The sequence below is a fragment of the Oryctolagus cuniculus genome, chromosome 10 (genome assembly GCF_964237555.1).
Source record: "Oryctolagus cuniculus chromosome 10, mOryCun1.1, whole genome shotgun sequence".
NCBI lineage: Eukaryota > Metazoa > Chordata > Mammalia > Lagomorpha > Leporidae > Oryctolagus > Oryctolagus cuniculus.
The window spans coordinates 79,806,575-79,824,866 of NC_091441.1; the positions used below are offsets into that span (position 1 = coordinate 79,806,575).

Below are 18,292 nucleotides of genomic sequence, written 5' to 3' on the forward strand. Positions count from 1 at the left end.
AGAGGACCCACCGAAATGTCAGGCAATCCCCCGTCTCCCAGAGAGAGAAGGGGCTGGAGAGAGATGTGAATGAATGTGGGAGGTGAGCTTCCCTGGCCAGAAAATGCACGAAGCCACACGTTGAAGCAGCGGCCACAGCATTGAGAAAAGAGGGTCGGTGGTCTGGGGTTTCACCTGGGCCTGAGAGATTTGTAGCAGCAATTGGAGAGTCCCAGGCCGAGCTCGATGACCAGAAGGCAGGACACAAGTATTAGGGCAGACTCGGGAAAAACACCTGCCCCAGCGAGGCGGAGATGTCAGCAATAATCTGATCCACGCTGGGAATTCATCTGCAACACGGGTCCAGCACAGCCTCTGTCTTCAAAGAGAAAACTGCACTGCCTAGTGGTCGTCGCCACCCTTTATCTCCTGCAGAAGTGTCAGCCCCTTGCCAACTGCTTTCCGTACAGGGCTTTATTCACCTTCACAGCAACCCCCAGTAACTCCCATTTTACAATAACTCACTTTGAGGCTTGGAGAGGCTTTGTGACCTCTTCAGAGTCACACAGCTGCTAAGGGACAGACCTGAGGTTTAAATTCAGCACAGGCTGTGCTGTTCGCCTCCGCACTGCAAGAGGCCGCATGCTCTGTTGTCCCCGAAGTCACAGCATGAGAGCGAGGCTTGGTCTCCAGAGAGCCCCAGGGCATTCTGATGGCCCAGCTTGTGCCAGTAAGGAGACAAAGGTACTTCAGAATATTCAAGGAAAAATGGAATTAAAAGATAAGATTCTTGGAGTGTGAAAAAAGTTGAAATCCATGTGTTTTCATAATAGTCATTTTTGTTCACTTTTAAAGAACCCTCCTAGGCATAGCTTTCAAAAATTCTTGCACTAAAATACATTACTTATTTAAAAAATACATATTTATTTATTTTACTTATTAGAGAGGGTGTGTGTGTGTGAGAGAGAGAGAGAGAGAAAGAGAAAGAGAGACATCTCCCATCCACCATCCACCAGTCCACTCCCTAAATGCTTGCTCCTGGTGGCTGGTAGCCAGGAATGCCATCCAGGTCTTCTAGATGGATGGCACAGACCCAAGTACTTGAGCCATCAACTGTTGACTCCCAGAGTATGCATTAGCAGGAAGCTGGAATCAACAGTAGAGCCAGGACTTGAACTCAGGTGCTTGGGTATAGGTTGTGGGCATCCCAAGTGGTGTCTTCATCACTGCACCAAATATTGGCCCCAGTAAATTTTTTTTAAATTCCATTTTCCACAAATGTTTTCAAGTACCCTCACATTGCCCCTCCCCTCCCACCAGACTGTGTTTTACATTCAAGTAGTTTGTCCTCAGGCATAATCTACAAGAGGAGATATTCCTTTCTGCTTTGCTGAATGAAGTAGTAACAGAGTGGCGTATAAAATAAGCTAGTGACATTGCAACCTTACACGAAAATCAAGGGCAAAACTGCCTTCTCACTCCCCACCCTCCCCACCACATAAGCACTGAGTGTTTGTTGCAATGAGGAGGCACTTGTCTTTGGAAAACACCAAGGAGCCCAGACAGACAGTTATTGGGAATAATTATGCCGCCTCCACAGCGTGGGGCCCGTCCCAGCCCCTCCTGATTCAAAGGGTCTTTCTGGAAGTACCAGCATCCATCTTCCAGCTGGTGCTTACAACAGCCAACTGCGTCGGTGGGGGACCCGACAATGGATGTGGCTGAGGATTGTTTTCGGGCTTCCCTTGTTGCACCTGACTGAGCCCATCCCATTAATTCAGGCGTTGCAAAAGAGCAGAAGGGGCCATATGTGACCTGAATGCACGGCTTCCACAGGCACAAAGCTCTCGCAGCCGGCTCTGGCCCTGCTTCATCCAAGTTTAATACCCTGACTGGGCTGTGGCAGATGAAGGAGAAAAGCTAGGGAGAATGGGGGTCAGCTTCAGTGGGGATTGAAATTGGCACCAGATGGAGAATTAGGGAGGCTTAGTTCTTTTTATTTATTTATTTAGACAGGTAGAGTTAGACAGTGAGAGACAGAGAGAAAAGTCTTCCTTCCATTGGTTCACCCCCCAAATGGCTGCTACGGCCGGAGCTATGCTAATCTGAAGCCAGGAGCCAGGTGCTTCCGCCTGGTCTCCCACACAGGTGCAGGGGCCCAAGCACTTGGGCCATCCTCCATTGCCTTCCTGGTCCACAGCAGAGAGCTGGACTGGAAGAGGAGCAGCCGGGACTTAGAACCAGGTGCCAATATGGGATGCCAGTGCCACAGATGGAGGATTAGCCAAGTGAGCCACTGCGCTGGGCCCCAGGGAGGCTGAGTTCTAATCCCACCTTGGCAGCAGACTCACCTGAGACCTGTGTTATCAGCTTTCTCCATTTGTCACATAGGTGGTGACCCTTGAGGCCCTTCAACTGCTAAACCACTCCACTGCCTTCCACCAAGAAATGTGCACCCTGCACTCTGTCTGCACCAGCTGCACCATTTTCAATTTAACTTTTAAAAACATTCCAGATAAATGCACGTGAAAGGGCTTTCTTGGGGCAGGCATTTGGTATTTAGGATACCCACATTCTGTATCAGAGTGCCTTGGTTGAGTCCTGGCTACTCTACTTCCAATCTAGCTTCCTGCTGATACACACCCTGGGAGGCAGCAGATGATGGCTCTAGTACTTGGACTCTAGCCACCCACATGGGAGACCCAGAATGAGTTCTGGGCTTCTGGCTTTGGCCTAGCCCACTCCTGTCTGTTTTGGGCATTTGGGGGAGTGAATCAGCAGAGATGGAAGACATTTCTGTATCTGTCTCCCTGTCTCTGTCTCTCTGCTTTTTAAATTAAAAAAGAAAAAGAAAAGAAAAGAAAAGTGAGTGTGGTGGGCTTCCTTAAACAGTAGTGTAGCAGTGGAAAGTTTCAGTAAAATTATTTGCTATGCAATGAAAATGGTATTAAATTTCAAACATTTGGAGAGTGTGACTTCTTTGATAAATCAGGAAAGATAAGGGTATTTGAGGCCACCACAAGCGAACTGATTGCATCCATTTAAATGTGCGAACTGAAGTGCGGGATCCTGATAAACTAATGAAAACCATGTGCCCCAAGACTGGGAACACACAATCCTATCCCAGTGGGGCCGCAAGACTTAGATTGAGGACATAGTGTAGTCATTTGCTCCAACTGTGTTCAATTAATTCAATCTGGATTATGAAGAGGAGAAAAAAGTTGCTGTTTTATCTACCTCTGTGTTCCCAGTCTTGTTGCATTTTCATTGCCTAAAAGAATGGGGCATCCAGTTTACTACAGGTCAAAAGGATGATTCAAACAAGTTGAGGGTAAGGAATTGTTTTTGTGATGACTCAGCTGCTTTGAACAGCGCAGGTCACGAGTGGTTCTCATCGTACCTTCCAGCATCGACACTTGGAAGAGCTTACTGGAAAACTGTCATTGGTCCTTTTTAGATATCAGAGAGAAGCTGTGAAAATAACAGTGATAGTGGTTGCTTAAGAATGGACAGTCTGTCGGCCAGGGGTTCATGTTATTCCATAGATGATTTCATTAGATAGTGATTTCATTACATAAGAAGGGGGATGTCATTTTGTTTTCTGTCAGAGCATACAGCACAAACTTTTCATTCTCATGTTGAATTTCATTTATGTAGCATTTATCAAGGAGTAAATAATTTGTTTCACTTAAGTGATTTTTCCAGGTGATTAAAGTTTTCCTCTTCCGTTCTGCTTGAACTGCGTTTGATGAAAACATGGCACATAGTCTTTTATTTATTTACTTATTTTAACTTGGAGTAGATGAGCGTGGCCACATTTTCCTTTGACTAGGGCTCGCCATGATAAATATCACTTTTTGTTCCTCGCCATAATCCTGTCATTCTTTGACAGCTGAACTGTGTGGGGTTGAGGGATTCTTTATAAATAATCACAGCTTTTTATTCTTTCATAGCTAACATGATTGCTAATGACAGACCTCCTCTGAGTAGTGAGCAAATCCTGGGCGGGATGCTAGGAACTTCGTAAACTTTCTGCCCGCCTCCCCCAAGAAGTGAGTGTGACTATTCATCCTATTTTACAAGTGAATAAACTAAGGTTTAAGATTAGTAGTAATTGGCAAAGCTGGACTTTTAACCCATGTCTCCAATTGCAAGGTGCCCGTCACCAGCTCTTTCCTTAGCTGCCTTTTCTTGTTCTTTCTTCTGCCTCTTATTAGGTATTTCTGTCTAGCCCCTTAGTTTAAAGATCTTCAGCTGGGAGATGACCCAAGATTAATCTGTATAATCTGTGTCTGTTTAATGGAACACTTTTCATATCTTTTTCCTTAAGTGGAGTTCTGATGGTATTTTTTGCTGATTTCAGGGTTCCCAGATGTCTTCTGCACAGTTGCAATTTCTAGAAATCTTATGTGAGTTCATCACTGTGTATTCTAAGGCTCTGGGAGGGATTATAAGATTTTTGCATTGTGATTAGGCAGCATAATCAAGAAACCTGCAATCAGAGGCGTGCTTGGCTATTCTGTAATACAGAAGTTGGCAAACCTTTCCTGTGACGGGCCAGACACTAAATATATTAGGCTTTGTGGGCCATATGGTGTGTGTTGCAATTACTCAGCGCTGCCTTTGTAGGGCAAAAGCAGTCATAGATAATACATAAAATAATGGGTGTGACTTTATTCTGATAAAAGTGTGTTTGCAAAAACAAGCAGAGGTTAAGTGGGTCATGGCCAACTTCTGTTATATGGGGAAGAAGGGATTGATCCAGGTATTTATTTATGTATGTATGTATTTTTTTTTTTGACAGAGTAGACAGTGAGAGAGAGACAGAGAGAAAGGTAGAGAAAGGTCTTCCTTTTTGCCGTTGGTTCACCCTCCAATGGCTGCCGCGGCCGGCTCGCTGTGGCCGGCGCACTGCGCTGATCCGATGGCAGGAGCCAGGTACTTATCCTGGTCTCCCATGGGGTGCAGGACCCAAGCACTTGGGCCATCCTCCACTGCACTCCCTGGCCACAGCAGAGAGCTGGCCTGGAAGAGGGGCAACCGGGACAGAATCCGGCGCCCCGACCGGGACTAGAACCCCGTGTGCCGGCGCCGCAAGGTGGAGGATTAGCCTAGTGAGCCACGGCGCTGGCCGTATTTATGTATTTATTTGAGAGGCAAACAGAGAGAGAGAAAGGGAGAGAGACACGGAGGGAGGGATGCACACACATACAAATTGAGAGAGCTGCCATCTGCTGGTTTATTCTCCAAATGCCTGCCATGATTGGGGGTGGGCTAGTGCCAGAGCAGGAGCTGGGAACTCAATCCAAGTCTTCCACATGGGTGGCAGGGATCCAACTACTTGAGTCATTATTTCTGCCTCTCAGGGTCTGCATTAGTGGTTTGGCATTAGCAGGAAGCTGGAGTCAGAGTTTGAGCCCGGGTTGAAACCTAGGTACTCTGTTGTGGGACACAGGTGTCTTAACTAGGTGCTCACTTCATATCTCTGTGCCACGTTTTGGTAATTCCTGCAGTATATCATACTTTTTCAGTAGTATAATGTCTGTTACTATGGTCTATGATCAGTGATCTTTAGTGCTACTCTTGTAATTGTTTTGGGATACCCCTAACCATGCATATAAGACAGCGAATTTAATTGCTAAATGTTGTGGGTGTTCTGACTGCTTCACCAATTGGCCACTCCCCCATCTCTCTCCCACCCCTTGGGCTTCCCTTTTCCTGGAGACACAATATTACAGTTAGGCCAGTTAGTAACTCTACAATGTTGTCTAAATGTTGATGTGAAAGAAAGTGTCCCCTGTCTCTCTAAATAGAAAGTTAGAAACGATGAAGCTCATGAGAAAGGCATATTGAAAGCTGAGATGGGCTGAAGACTAGGCCTCTTGTGCCAGACAATGCAAGGGAAAAGCTCTTGAAGGAAATTAAAGGTGCTCCTCCAGTGAACACGTGAATGATAGGGGAGGGAAATAGCCTTATTGCTGACTGGAGAAAGCTTTCATGGTCTGGATAGAAGATCAAACCAGCCACAACATTTCCGTAAGCCAAAAGCTCAATCCAGAGCAAGGCACTAACTCTCTTCAGTTCCACAAAGGCTGAGAGGGGTGAAGAAGCTGCAGAAGAAGAGCCTGAAGCTGTCAGGGGTTGGTTCGTGAGGCTGGAGGAAAGGAGCCATCCCCACATCCTAGAAGGGTAAGGTGAAGCAAGTGGTGAAGTAGAAGCTGCAGCAAGTTATCCAGAAGCTCAGCGGAGATGACTGATGAAAGTAGCTACCCTGGGCCGGCGCTGTGGCTCACTTGGTTAACCCTCTGCCTGCGGCGCCGGCATCCCATAGGGGCACCGGGTTCTAGTCCCGGTTGCTCGTCTTCCAGTCCAGCTCTCTGCTGTAGCCCAAGAAGACAGTGGAGGATGGCCCAAGTGCTTGGGCGCCTGCACCTGTGTGGGATACCAGGAAGAAGCACCTTGCTCCTGGCTTCGGATCGGCGTAGCTGCGGCCATAGCGGCCATTTGGGGAGTGAGCCAACGGAAGGAAGACCTTTCTCTCTGTCTCTCTCTCTCACTAACTCTATCTCAAAGAAAAAAAAAAAAAAAAAAAAAGGAAAGTAGCTACCCTGAACATCAGATTTGCAATGTAGGTGAATCAGCCTTGTATGGGAAGAAGATGCCATCTGGGACTTTCACATCTGGAGAGGAGAAATCAGTGCTTGGCTTTAAGGTTCAAAGGTCAGGATGACTGTCTTGTTAGGAGCTAAGGCAACTGATGACTTTATATTGAAGCCGATGCTCATTTACTGCCCAGAAAATCCTATGGCCCTTAGGAATTATACTAAATCTGTTCTGTGCTCTGTAAATCGAATGACAAAACCTATGTGACAACATCTGTTTACAACATGGTTTACTGAATATGTTAAGCCTACTTTTGAGAGCTGCTGCTCAGGAAAAAGGATTTTCCTTTGCTCGTTGACAATGCACTGGTCACTCACGAGCTCTGATGGCGATGAACAATGAGATTAATGTTTCCATGCCTGCTAACACAACATCTGTCCTGCAGCCTGAGGATCAAAGAGTAATTTGGGCTTTCAAGCCTTATTACTTAAGAAATACATTTCGGGGCTGACACTGTGTCATAGTGGGTAAAGCTGCAGCCTGCAGTGCCGGCATCCCATATGGGTGCTTGTTTGAGTTCTGGCTGCACCACTTCTGATCCAGATCCCTGCTAATGAGTCTGGGGAAGCAGTAGAGGATGGCCGGGGTGGTTGGGCCCCTGCATTCATGTAGGAGACCCCGGGGGAAGCCCCTGGCTCCTGACTTCAGCTGGCCCAGCCCTGAACCAGTGAATGAAGACTTCTTTATCTTTCTCTCCCTCTCGTAACTCTGCCTTTCAAATAAATGCATCATAAAAATATATTTCATAAGGCTATAACTGATAGTGATTTCTTGTAATGGATCTGGGCATAGTAAATTGAAAACCTTCTGGAAAGAATTCACCATTCTAGTTGCCATTAAAGAACATTTATGGCCTGTGCCGCAGCTCACTAGGCTAATCCTCTGCCTGCGGTGCCGGCACCCCAGGTTCTAGTCCCATTTGGGGCGCCGGTTCTGTCCCGGTTGCTCCTCTTCCAGTCCAGCTCTCTGCTGTGGCCTGGGAAGGCAGTGGAGGATGGCCCAGGTGCTTGGGTCCTGCACCTGCATGGGAGACCAGGAGGAAGCACCTGGCTCCTGGCTTTGGATCGGTGCAGTGCGCCGGCCATGGCGGCCATTGAGGGGGTGAACCAACAGAAAGAAAGACCTTTCTCTCTGTCTCTCTTTCTCTCACTGTCTAACTCTGCCTGTCAAAAAAAAATTTATGATTCTTGGGAGGAGATCAAAATACCATTACTAACAGGATTTTGGAAGAAGTGAATTCCAACCTCTGTGAACACCTTTGAGAAGTTCAGGACTTCCGTGGAGGAGGTAACTCTGCGTGTGAGCTAGAATTAGAGACGGAGTCTGAAGATGGCATAGTATTGCCGTACTCTCATGATCACACGCTAATGGATGAGGCGCTGCTTCTTGTGGCTGGGCCAAGAAAGTGGTTTCTGGAGACAAAATTGATTGCTGGTGATGATGCTGTGGACTTTGTTGAAATGGCCGCGAAAGGTTTAGAATATTATGTTAATGCAGTCCATAAAGCAGCAGCAGGATTTGGGAGGATTGTCTCCAGTTTGGAAAGAAGTTCTCCTGTGGGTAAAATGCTACCCAACAGCATCAGATGCTGCAGAGAAATCTTCCGTGAAAGGAAGAGTCAGTGGGTGTGGCAGTTACTCTTCATTGTTGTCTTATTTGAAGAAACTGTCCTGGCCACCCCAGAGTCGGCAGCCAGCAACATCCAAACCAGCAAGAGATTATGACCTCTGCAGGCTCAGATCATCATATACATTTTTTTAAGCAGTACAGTGCTTTTAAAATGTTAGTTTTGTTGTTGTTGACACAATGTTATTGCACACTCAGTAGATTACAGTACAGTGTAAATTGTCTGAGAAACCAAACAATTGACGTAACTCACTTTACTGTGATACCTGCTTTAATTATGGTGGTCTGGAGCTGAATTCTGAATATCTCTGGCATCTGCTTGTATTTGTGGGGTGCCTTAGAAGGCGTGCCGAGGATGAAATAAACATTGTAGAACTTGTTGTGGAATTGAGAATAGCAGTGAATCCTGCTGCTGGTAAGACAACACGCGGGCTTTAATGGAAAGCTCCCTTTGCTCTAGTGGAGTGGAGAGCCGTGGGAAGGCTCCTGCCTGTTGTGAAAGGAGCTGTGAAGTCAGCGCCCACAGTGGGTTTTCCCTGGCTGGTAGAGGACCAGGGTTGCAGATCCCAGACAGACACAACTTCCAGTGTGCCCTGAGGCAAGTCCTTGTCTTCTTAACCTTAGTTTGCTTATCTGTGAAGCAAGGGAGTGTGACTGGATTGGTAATACTCATGTCTGCTGGAACATGCTTGATTAGTCCCTAGGTGGTTTTTAAAATATTTAAATGAATCAATTATGAATCAGGAAATTCCATAACCAATTCTGGATTCCTGGTTTCTTTCGAAAATTCAGAGGCTTTAGCAACAATTGGCTGGTGCTAAGAAATGGCAGCCCAGGGGTTCTATCATTGATTGCCCTAGCAGATGCCGTTGGTGCCCAACTCATGGTCTTCCCTTGCCACTTTAGTGAATGCAATTTCTCACTGCCAGCACCACATTGGTTTGTCTGAGAAGTAGTGAGTTGAGGGGCTGGCGCTGTGACATAGCAGGTGAAGCTGCTGCCTGTAGTGCTGGCATCCCATGTGGGCGCCGGTTCAAGTCCTGGCTGTTCCACTTCCTATCTGTCTCTCTGCTGTGGCCTGGGAAAGTAGTGGAAAATGACCCAAGTCCTTAGGCCCCTGCACCCCCGTGGGAGACCCAGAAGAGGCTCCTGGCTCCTGGCTTCGGATTGGCCCTGCTCCAGCTATTGCAGCCACTTGGGGAGTGAACCAGCAGATGGAAGATTCTCTCTCCCCCTCCCCCTCCCCCTCCCCTCGCCCTCTCCCTCTCACTGTCTCTGCCTCTCTGTGGTTATGCCTTTCAGATAAATAAATAAATCTTAAAAAAAAAGTAGTGAATTGAAAGTACTGGGGAATTAATACCCATCTCATTCCCCATCCCTCTGTGACCGAGGACACTTAACATAAATAGGTAATCCAGCTCCCTTGTCCACATGATGGGATGACTATGGTGTATATTCTGTTTTTTTAAAAAAAATTATTTATTTATTTGAAAGTCAGAGTTACACAGAGAGAGAAGGAGAGGCGGCGGGGGGGGGGGGAGAGGGAGAGGGAGAGGGAGAGGGAGAGGGAGAGGGAGAGGGAGAGGGAGAGGTCTTCTATCTGCTGGTTCACTCCCCAGTTAGCCACAACGGCCAGAGCTGCACCCATCAGGAGCCAGGAGCTTCTTCTGGATCTCCCACATGGTGCAGGAGCCCAAGGACTTGGGCCATCTTCTACTGCTTTCCCAGGCAGAGAGCTGGATCAGAAGTGGAGCAGCCAGGACTCAAACTGGCGCCCATATGGGATGCTGGTACTGCAGATGGCGGCTTTATCCACTATGCACAGCGCCGGCCCCTGGTGTATATTCTTCACTGTTCCCATAGTTTACCTGTGGGGTTAAGCTCCAGTCACTCACGGTGACAATTGATTTTATTTTTTAATTTTTTTTAAAATTCACTTGATTGGCAGACAGAGACAGAAACAGAATGCTCCCGTTCATTGGTTCACTCCCCAAGTGTCTGCAACAGCCAGCAACAACCAGGACTGGGTGGGGATGAAACTTGGAATCCAACCCAGCTACCATGTGAGTGGTTAGGATCATACAATTTGAGCCATCTCTGCTACCTTCCAAGGCATGCTTTGGCAGGAAGCTGGAGTCAGGAGCCAGAGCAAGGCATCAAACCCAGGTAATATGATCATCTTAATTGCTAGGCTAAATGTTTGCCTGTCTTTTTGTTTTTAAAGATTTATTTATTTTACTTGAAAGAGTTACACAGAGAGAGGAGAGGCAGAGATAGAGAGAGAGAGGTCTTTCATCAGTTGGTTCATTCCCCAATTGGCCACAACGGCCGTAGCTGCGCCGATCTGAAGCCAGGAGCCAGGAGCCAGGAGCTTCTTCTGGGTCTCCCACAGGGGTGCAGGGGCTGAAGGACTTGGACCATCAGCAGAGGGATGGATCAGAAGTGGAGCAGCTGGGATTAGAACCGGTACCCATATGGGATGCCGCACTTCAGGCTGGGGCGTTAACTCACTGCGCCACTGCGCCGGCCCCTCTCCCTCTTTTTCCGGCCCCTGCCCCTCTTTTTCTTTGTGAATTGGCCTTTCCTTCCTTGTCTCATTTCCATGCTCTCCTTCTTGTGTTTCCTGGGATGACTTGTCAGGTAAATGTCTTACACCTGAATCATTGCCCAGGGTCAGCCTCTGAAGGAACTCAGACTAAGAAAACCATAGTCTGTAGCACTAAGGCCAAATGAGAATTGCTCCCTTCTTTTGAGTTTTAAACCAATATTTGATTTATTAAAGATATGTATAATAAGACTTGGTTTTCTTTAAGCTTTTAGGTTCAGCTTACATACTTTACTATTATATTTCTTTTTTTTAAAGATTTATTTAATTACTTGAAAGAGTTACACAGAGAGAGAAGGAAAGGCAGAGAGAGAGAGGTCTTCCATCTGCTGGTTCAATCCCCAATTGGTCGCATCAGCTGGAGCTGTACCGATCCGAAGCCAGGAGCCAGGAACTTCCTCTGGGTCTCCCACGTGGGTGCAGGGGCCCAAGGACTTAGGCCATCCTCCACTGCTTTCCTAGGCCATAGCAGAGAGCTGGATTGGAAGTGGAGCAGCTAGTCTTGAACTGGTGTCCATATGGGATGCTGGCGCTTCAGGCCAGGGCGTTAACCCACTGCGCTGCAGCGCCAGCCCCACTATTATATTTCTTAATGTTGAAAATTTTTATAATTAAACATTTTCTTTTAAAAAATATTTATTTATCTAGCCAGCATTACAAGTGGCAGCTTAACCTGCTGTGCCACAATGCTGGCTCCTTAAAAACTTTTTTGATTAACACATAATTAGAAATATTTATGGAGCACACTGTACTGTTTTGTATATGTATACATTGTGTAATGATCAAATTAGAGTAACAAACATTTGTCACTGTGGTGAGAGCATTCAAAAGCTTCTAGCTTTTTTGAAATGTGCAATACATTATTGTCAATAACTTACTCCTATCCAGCTATAAGATTGTACCCATTGACCAGCTGTTCCCCATCCCTCACAACCAGTTCCCCTCCTACTATTCTACTCATGTCATCAACTGTTATAGATTTTTCATGTGTATGAGATCATGCAGTATATATATATATATATATATATATATAGGTGCTTGGCTTACTTCACATAACATAATATCCTCTAGGTTCATCCATGTCCTTGCAAATAACTGAGCAAGATTCAACCTTTTTTAAATGGCAAAATAGTATTTTATTAGTTATATATACCACATTTTCCATTCATATACCATATACCATACCACTTATACCATTCACCTGCTGATAGACATGCGGGTTGATCCCATATCTTTGCTATTGTAAATGATTCTGTAGTCAGCTTGGAAGTACATATGTCTCTTTGACAGACTAATCTCATTTTCGTTGGATATATGCCCTGAAGTGGGATTTCTGGATCATAGTAAAACTCTATTTTAAATTTTTTAAAGGATGCTAGGCAATTTTATGCCAACAATTTTGGCAACTTATGTGAAATGAACATATTTCTTGAAAAACACAAATTCAGAAGACTTACATGGAAAGCAGAAATGTTGGATAGCCCCTATGTACTTAAGAAATTAAATTCTTTTGAAAAATCTTCAATCTTGGATGGCTACAGGCCTAAATAGCTTCACTAGCGAATTATAGTAAGCATTTTAAAAAGAAATAGTAGCACAGTAGTATGTTATTTCAGGAGGTGGAGAAGGATCAAATGCTTTCCATCTCTTCAAGAAACCAACATAACCCTGGTATCCAAACCTAATGAGTAACAAGAAAAAACTTACAGAATTATAGCCTGAGTTAATACAGGTGGGAAAAACAAAACAAGCCTATTAACTAAATATATCAGAAATTGAATCCAGGAAAAAGTAAAAGTAGAATATAAATCACTGGATTTTTCTAATCTTTTTATTTTGGTTTTATTCTCCACTGTTGGTTTTTGTAGTTTTGCATGTTTCCATGATGATAGTTATCATCCTTTTGCTTCAAATGCAGGATTCTCTTAAACATTTCTTATAGACCAGTCTGGTAGTGATGAATTACTTTAGTTTTTGCTTATCATGGAAAGTCTATTTTGCTTTCATTTCTGGAGGATAGGTATAGTATTCTTGGCTGGCAATTTTTTTTTTCTGTATATTTCATCCCATTTTCTTCTGGCCTGTAAGGTTTATTTTTTATTTATTTATTTATTTTTTTTATTTTTTTTTTGGACAGGCAGAGTGGACAGTGAGAGAGAGAGAGACAGAGAGAATGGTCTTCCTTTGCCGTTGGTTCACCCTCCAATGGCCGCCGCGGCCAGCGCGCTGCGGCCGGCGCACCGCGCTGATCCGGTGGCAGGAGCCAGGAGCCAGGTGCTTTTCCTGGTCTCCCATGGGGTGCAGGGCCCAAGCACCTGGGCCATCCTCCACTGCACTCCCTGGCCACAGCAGAGGGCTGGCCTGGAAGAGGGGCAACCGGGACAGAATCCGGTGCCCCGACCGGGACTAGAACCCGGTGTGCCGGCGCCGCAAGGCGGAGGATTAGCCTAGTGAGCCGCGGCGCCGGCCTTCTTCTGGCCTGTAAGGTTTCAACCAAGAAGTCTGCTGTTAATCCACTAGGATTTCTCTAATAATTGACTTGATTCTTTTCTATAGCTCTTCTTAGAATTCTCTCTTTGTCTTATATTTCTGAGTTTGACTATAATATGCTTTGGAGGAGATCTTTTTTGGTCAAATCTATTAGAGGTCTTTTGGACTTCCTGGATCTGAATGTTCATGTCTTTCACAAGATTTGCTGATTTTTCAGCAGTTAATTCACTGAATAGATAAATAGAGATGGAGAGAAAGAGAGAACATCTCTTTTATCTACTGGTTCAATCCTAAATGACCAGAATAACCGGGGCCAGGTGGGAGCCAGAGGCCTGAAACTCCATCCAGGTCTCCCACGTGTATGGCATGGGCCAAATCCTCAGTCCATCTTCTTCCATCTTCCCAGGCGCGTTAGCAGAGAGCTGGGTTGGAAATGTAACAGTCAAGACTCAGACTGGCACGCTGATATGTGGTGGCAGTGTTGCAAATGACGGCTTAACCTGCTGTGCCACAAGACCGGCCTTGGAGATCTGAATTTTATAAGAGGACATCTGAGAATCAAGTTTTTTTTTTTTTTTTTTTTTTCCTAATAGGGCGACCAACGATCCCAGTTTGCCCCAGAGCTAGGCCATTTCCTGGAGTAAGGGATTCTTGGTTGTCAAGCCAAGACAAGTTGGTCTCCCTTCTCTAGGAACAGATCACACAATAGGACCTTTGAAAATTCCATCTCTGAGAGATTATACTCTGTATCTATTTATTTATGTATTTCAAAGTAACATTGAGTTGTTAAAGCCCAAATTTGAATGCACGGGGAAAGAAAAATAGCTCTTTTCAGAGTCTGATTGCAAAAATCTGAGTAAGGTTAAGAGTAACTTCAGTTTTCCTTTCTGTCTGTGCCTCTACCTTGACTGGATTTGGCCTGGCCCCATTCATTGAGGGAATGAATTAGCGAACAGTGAGTTGCCTCCCCTTTCACAGGACCCACTCACTCACCCAGAAGCAGCAGCTGCTTGGCAGGTTTGCACCTCACACCAGAAGGACCCTGAGCATCTCTTCAAAGACGAGAGGATTCAGGGGTGACACACTGACATGTATGCTTGCCCTGCCCTGCGTTACGTGTCATCCATCTTCTGCATGTTCATCTATTTTTAGTGACATTGTGTTTTAATCAAAGTTGAATTTGCGAAAATCTTTGCGCCTAAATTAGAAGCGTGTGTCACCGCCATGCCCCAGGGCTGACGGCATGAATAGGAAAGGGTGTGAATGGCACCAGCATGTGGGACTCCCAGAGAATCAGAAACCAGATGTGCTGTCTGCAGAGCACACTGTGCCAGGAATACCTGGGTGTTTGTTACTTAAAATGATTTTGTGCATCAAAACTGGTAGTTTAGCCCCTGAAGTGGATTTGCAAGGCTCACTGGGAAAGTTATAAGTGATTTGAAACCTGAACAACACTTGTTGGAGCCGTTGTTGTGGCGTAGTGGGTTAAGCTACTGCCTGCAACACTGGCTTCCCAGATGGGCACCAGTTTGAAATCCAGCTGCTTGCAGCCTGCGCTGTGGCATAGTGGGTAAAGCCACTGCCTGCAGTGCCAGCATCCCATATGGGTGCCGGTTCGAGTCCGGGCTACTCTACTTCCAATCCAGCTCTTTGCTATGGCTTGGGAAAGCAGTGGAAGATGGCCCAAGTCCTTGGGCCCCTGCACCTGTGTGGGAGACCTGGAAGAAGCTCCTGGCTCCTGCCTTCAGATTGGCTTAGCTACGGCCATTGAGGCCAATTGGGGAGTGAACCAGTGGAAGGAAGACTTTCTCTCTCTCTCTCTCTCTCTCTCTCTCTGCCTCTCCTCCTCTCTGTGTAACTCTGACTTTCAAATAAATAAATAAATAAATATTTTTTAAAAAAAAGAAACCCAGCTGCTCTACTTCCAAGCCTGCTCCCCGCTATTTGGTTAATTTAGAAGTAGATCTTGAGATGGATTGCAAATAGTTCATGTGGGAAGCTCAGGCAGCACCAAGTAGGGAAGTCAGGAGATGAGACAAAGAATGGAAGGCAGCCCCCATCAATCCAGCTCCCACAGTGGGTTGATCCATTGGGTTCATCTCACTGGGAGAGTCCTGGGGACGAGGAAAGGGTGTGTGTTTCAGAATTTTCCCACCTAAAGGGTGAGGGAACTGGGGTGTTCATACACCTGGCTTCTGAGAGTCATTACTTCGGTGCTGCTGCTTCTGAGAGGCGCAGTGTGGAGTCACAGCTGCATACTTTCTATCCTTTACTTGGCAGAGTGGAGCTTGCTTTTTTTTTTTTTTTAATTTTTTGACAGGCAGAGTGGACAGTGAGAGAGAGAGACAGAGAGAAAGGTCTTCCTTTGCCGTTGGTTCACCCTCCAATGGCCGCCGCGGCCGGCGCACTGCAGCCCACGCACTGCGCTGATCCGATGGCAGGAGCCAGGTACTTATCCTGGTCTCCCATGGGGTGCAGGACCCAAGCACCTGGGCCATCCTCCACTGCACTCCCTGGCCACAGCAGAGAGCTGGCCTGGAAGAGGGGCAACCGGGACAGAATCCGGCGCCCCGACCGGGACTAGAACCCCGTGTGCCGGCGCCGCAAGGTGGAGGATTAGCCTAGTGAGCCACAGCGCTGGCCGCAGAGTGGAGCTTTAACAGCACAAGGAAGTTCTAGGCAGAAAATGCAGGCACTGGCAGTAAGAAGCAGGCCAGTGTGCCCCGGAATGGGAGGAGCCCCGGCAGACCCTGCTTTGGTGGTTTTCAGAATTAGAGACAATGTGCACAGTGGTAGGCGTAGGGCTACCATGTATAGAGACGCTACTATTTATGTGCAGATAGTTAACAGTGAGAGGACCTTTGAGGGCTTCCCCTGGGCCTTTGGAAATCCTTGGTTGGCCCAGAGTTGTTCCCAGAAACCTGTATCAAGATCTGAATATATTCCACCTGCATGTAATGATCAAGACCTTCTGCTAAGTGCCAGGCCTGCCCAGCTCTCCACGTGGGCCACGCCCTGTGATGCTTTCCTGGTGCAGCTCCACCCTTCTGAGGGACTGCCAAAATGCCACCTTGGGATCTGGGTCTGGAGGGAACCAGAGTGGGTGTTTGGGCACAAACAATCAGATACCGCCTCTCCTGTCCAGGAACCCAAAGGCTGCCCACTCTCTGTGCTCTCAGGAAGGGAAGTTTGAGAAAAGATTGGGAGCCCCACCATGGCCGAAAGTAGGGAAGGATCACTGTAGTTGGGTGGCAAGATGAGCAAGAACTTTTTGTTATGATTTTCTGAAGAAGATAACCACCTGTCTTTCTACCAGCTGTGTGACCACTTTTCCTTCCAGTCTTTAATTTATCAAGCCCTCCACCAGCTGCAGTCCCAGGCTGTCCCACTTGCTGCCTGGCCCCTGTCCCTTTTCATGTGGTCTTGGGTTGGGTAGTGCCCATTCCCCACCTGCCTGCCTCCAACCAGAGTATGGATTGTTCCTCTCTTCAGGTGGTGCAGTCTGAGAGTATAGCGGACCATGTCTTTTTGTCCCTAGTATGGATTTCCCTTTCTCCTTTGAGGAAGAACCTTGGCCTTTTAGGATTTATGTGAGCATGTGGCTGCCAAGGTAGGGAATGCATTTCCCCACCTTCTTTACACTGGTGTGGCCATGGGACCCAGCCCAGCCTAAAGGAAAGTGAGAAGTGATACATGAGTTATTCCCATGAAAAGAAAATGCCACCTCTTGTATTTGACTTTGCTGAACACTTGGATGGATTCCTGAGGAATGTTCCCTCAGAGGGGCGGTTCTTCCAAAAAAGCTTTGACAGATATCTAAGGGATAACCCGAGGTTTGTGCCCTTGGTCTTCTCTGTTGAATTGATAAACTTGACCTCTCTCTGATGGTTATTTAGCAATCAGTTCTCATCTCCAGGCCCCCTGTTGTACCCAGAGCTGTGAGCCAGGGTAGAAGTCTGCAAACTGTCTTTATCAGATGCCCTTATTAGCATGCTCCATCAGTGGGAGGCACCAGCTGGGATGCAGGGGGCTGGGAGGAGACTTATTTCTGCAGCCCTCTCAGGTTCACAGCCCTGAACAGCAGCAGACCCCATTGGTGCTTTAGCATTGGAATGTGTGCTTCAGCGGAAGGGGGAGTCACCCCCACTCTCAGATGACAATGTCATTTGAAGGTGATAGGAGGGGCTGAGATCACGTGGATCCATGATTGCTTTTGCTTCTGGGTGGCACACAGCTGAATTGCCTTGCTTAGCCTGTCTTACTAGAATATTGGGGTGGAGAGAGGGCGGGCTGCGTTGTGGCCCGTGGAATGTGGTAGACATGTTATATGTTGTTTATGTGCCTGGCCCGTAAAAACCGCCTCCCTGATTTCCCGATTTTCTCTCTCATCTGCCTCCTGGGTGCTGAAGATTCAGTGCCTGGTTCCAACGCCCTAGGGCCTGGCAGACTCATGAGAAGGAAAGAGCGTGGGAAACTTGACAATTTCTCTTCTCCCACAGCCAACCTGCATTGGCTCATGATGCAGTGAGAAGGCAACCTTGAACGTGCAAGCCCGCGGAGATTTGGGGGTTGGTTGTAACAGACACTAGCTTTACTTACTCACTAGTCCATGGACAGACATATGAAATGACAGCCTTTGGCCCTCTTTGCATCCAAAGAATCCAAGTTGGAAAATGGCGTAGGATTCTAATTGAAGCAACAATGACATCTGTAACAGTACAGACCCTGGGAGGCAGCAGGTGATGACTCAAATATTTGGGTCCTGCCATCCACACGGGAGACCCGGATTGAGTTCCCAGCTCCGGATTTTAGCCTGTCTCAATCCCAATAGTGGCCAGCATTTGGGAAGTGAACTAGCAATTGGGGGCTCTTTTTCTCTCTCTCTAATAATTTTAAAAAGTACTTTTTAAACTTACAAAGAATTTAAGT

At 46.7% G+C, this 18,292-nt stretch overlaps 1 protein-coding gene and 1 pseudogene across 1 annotated transcript in view; both read left to right on the top strand.

Moving 5' to 3' along the window:
* The window catches only part of FRMD4B (FERM domain containing 4B), a 365,908-nt gene that overhangs the window by 9,018 nt on the left and 338,598 nt on the right, over positions 1-18,292 (top strand). The gene's annotated exons all lie outside the window — the stretch shown is intronic.
* Positions 3,938-7,212, top strand: LOC138843934 (tigger transposable element-derived protein 1-like; annotated as a pseudogene).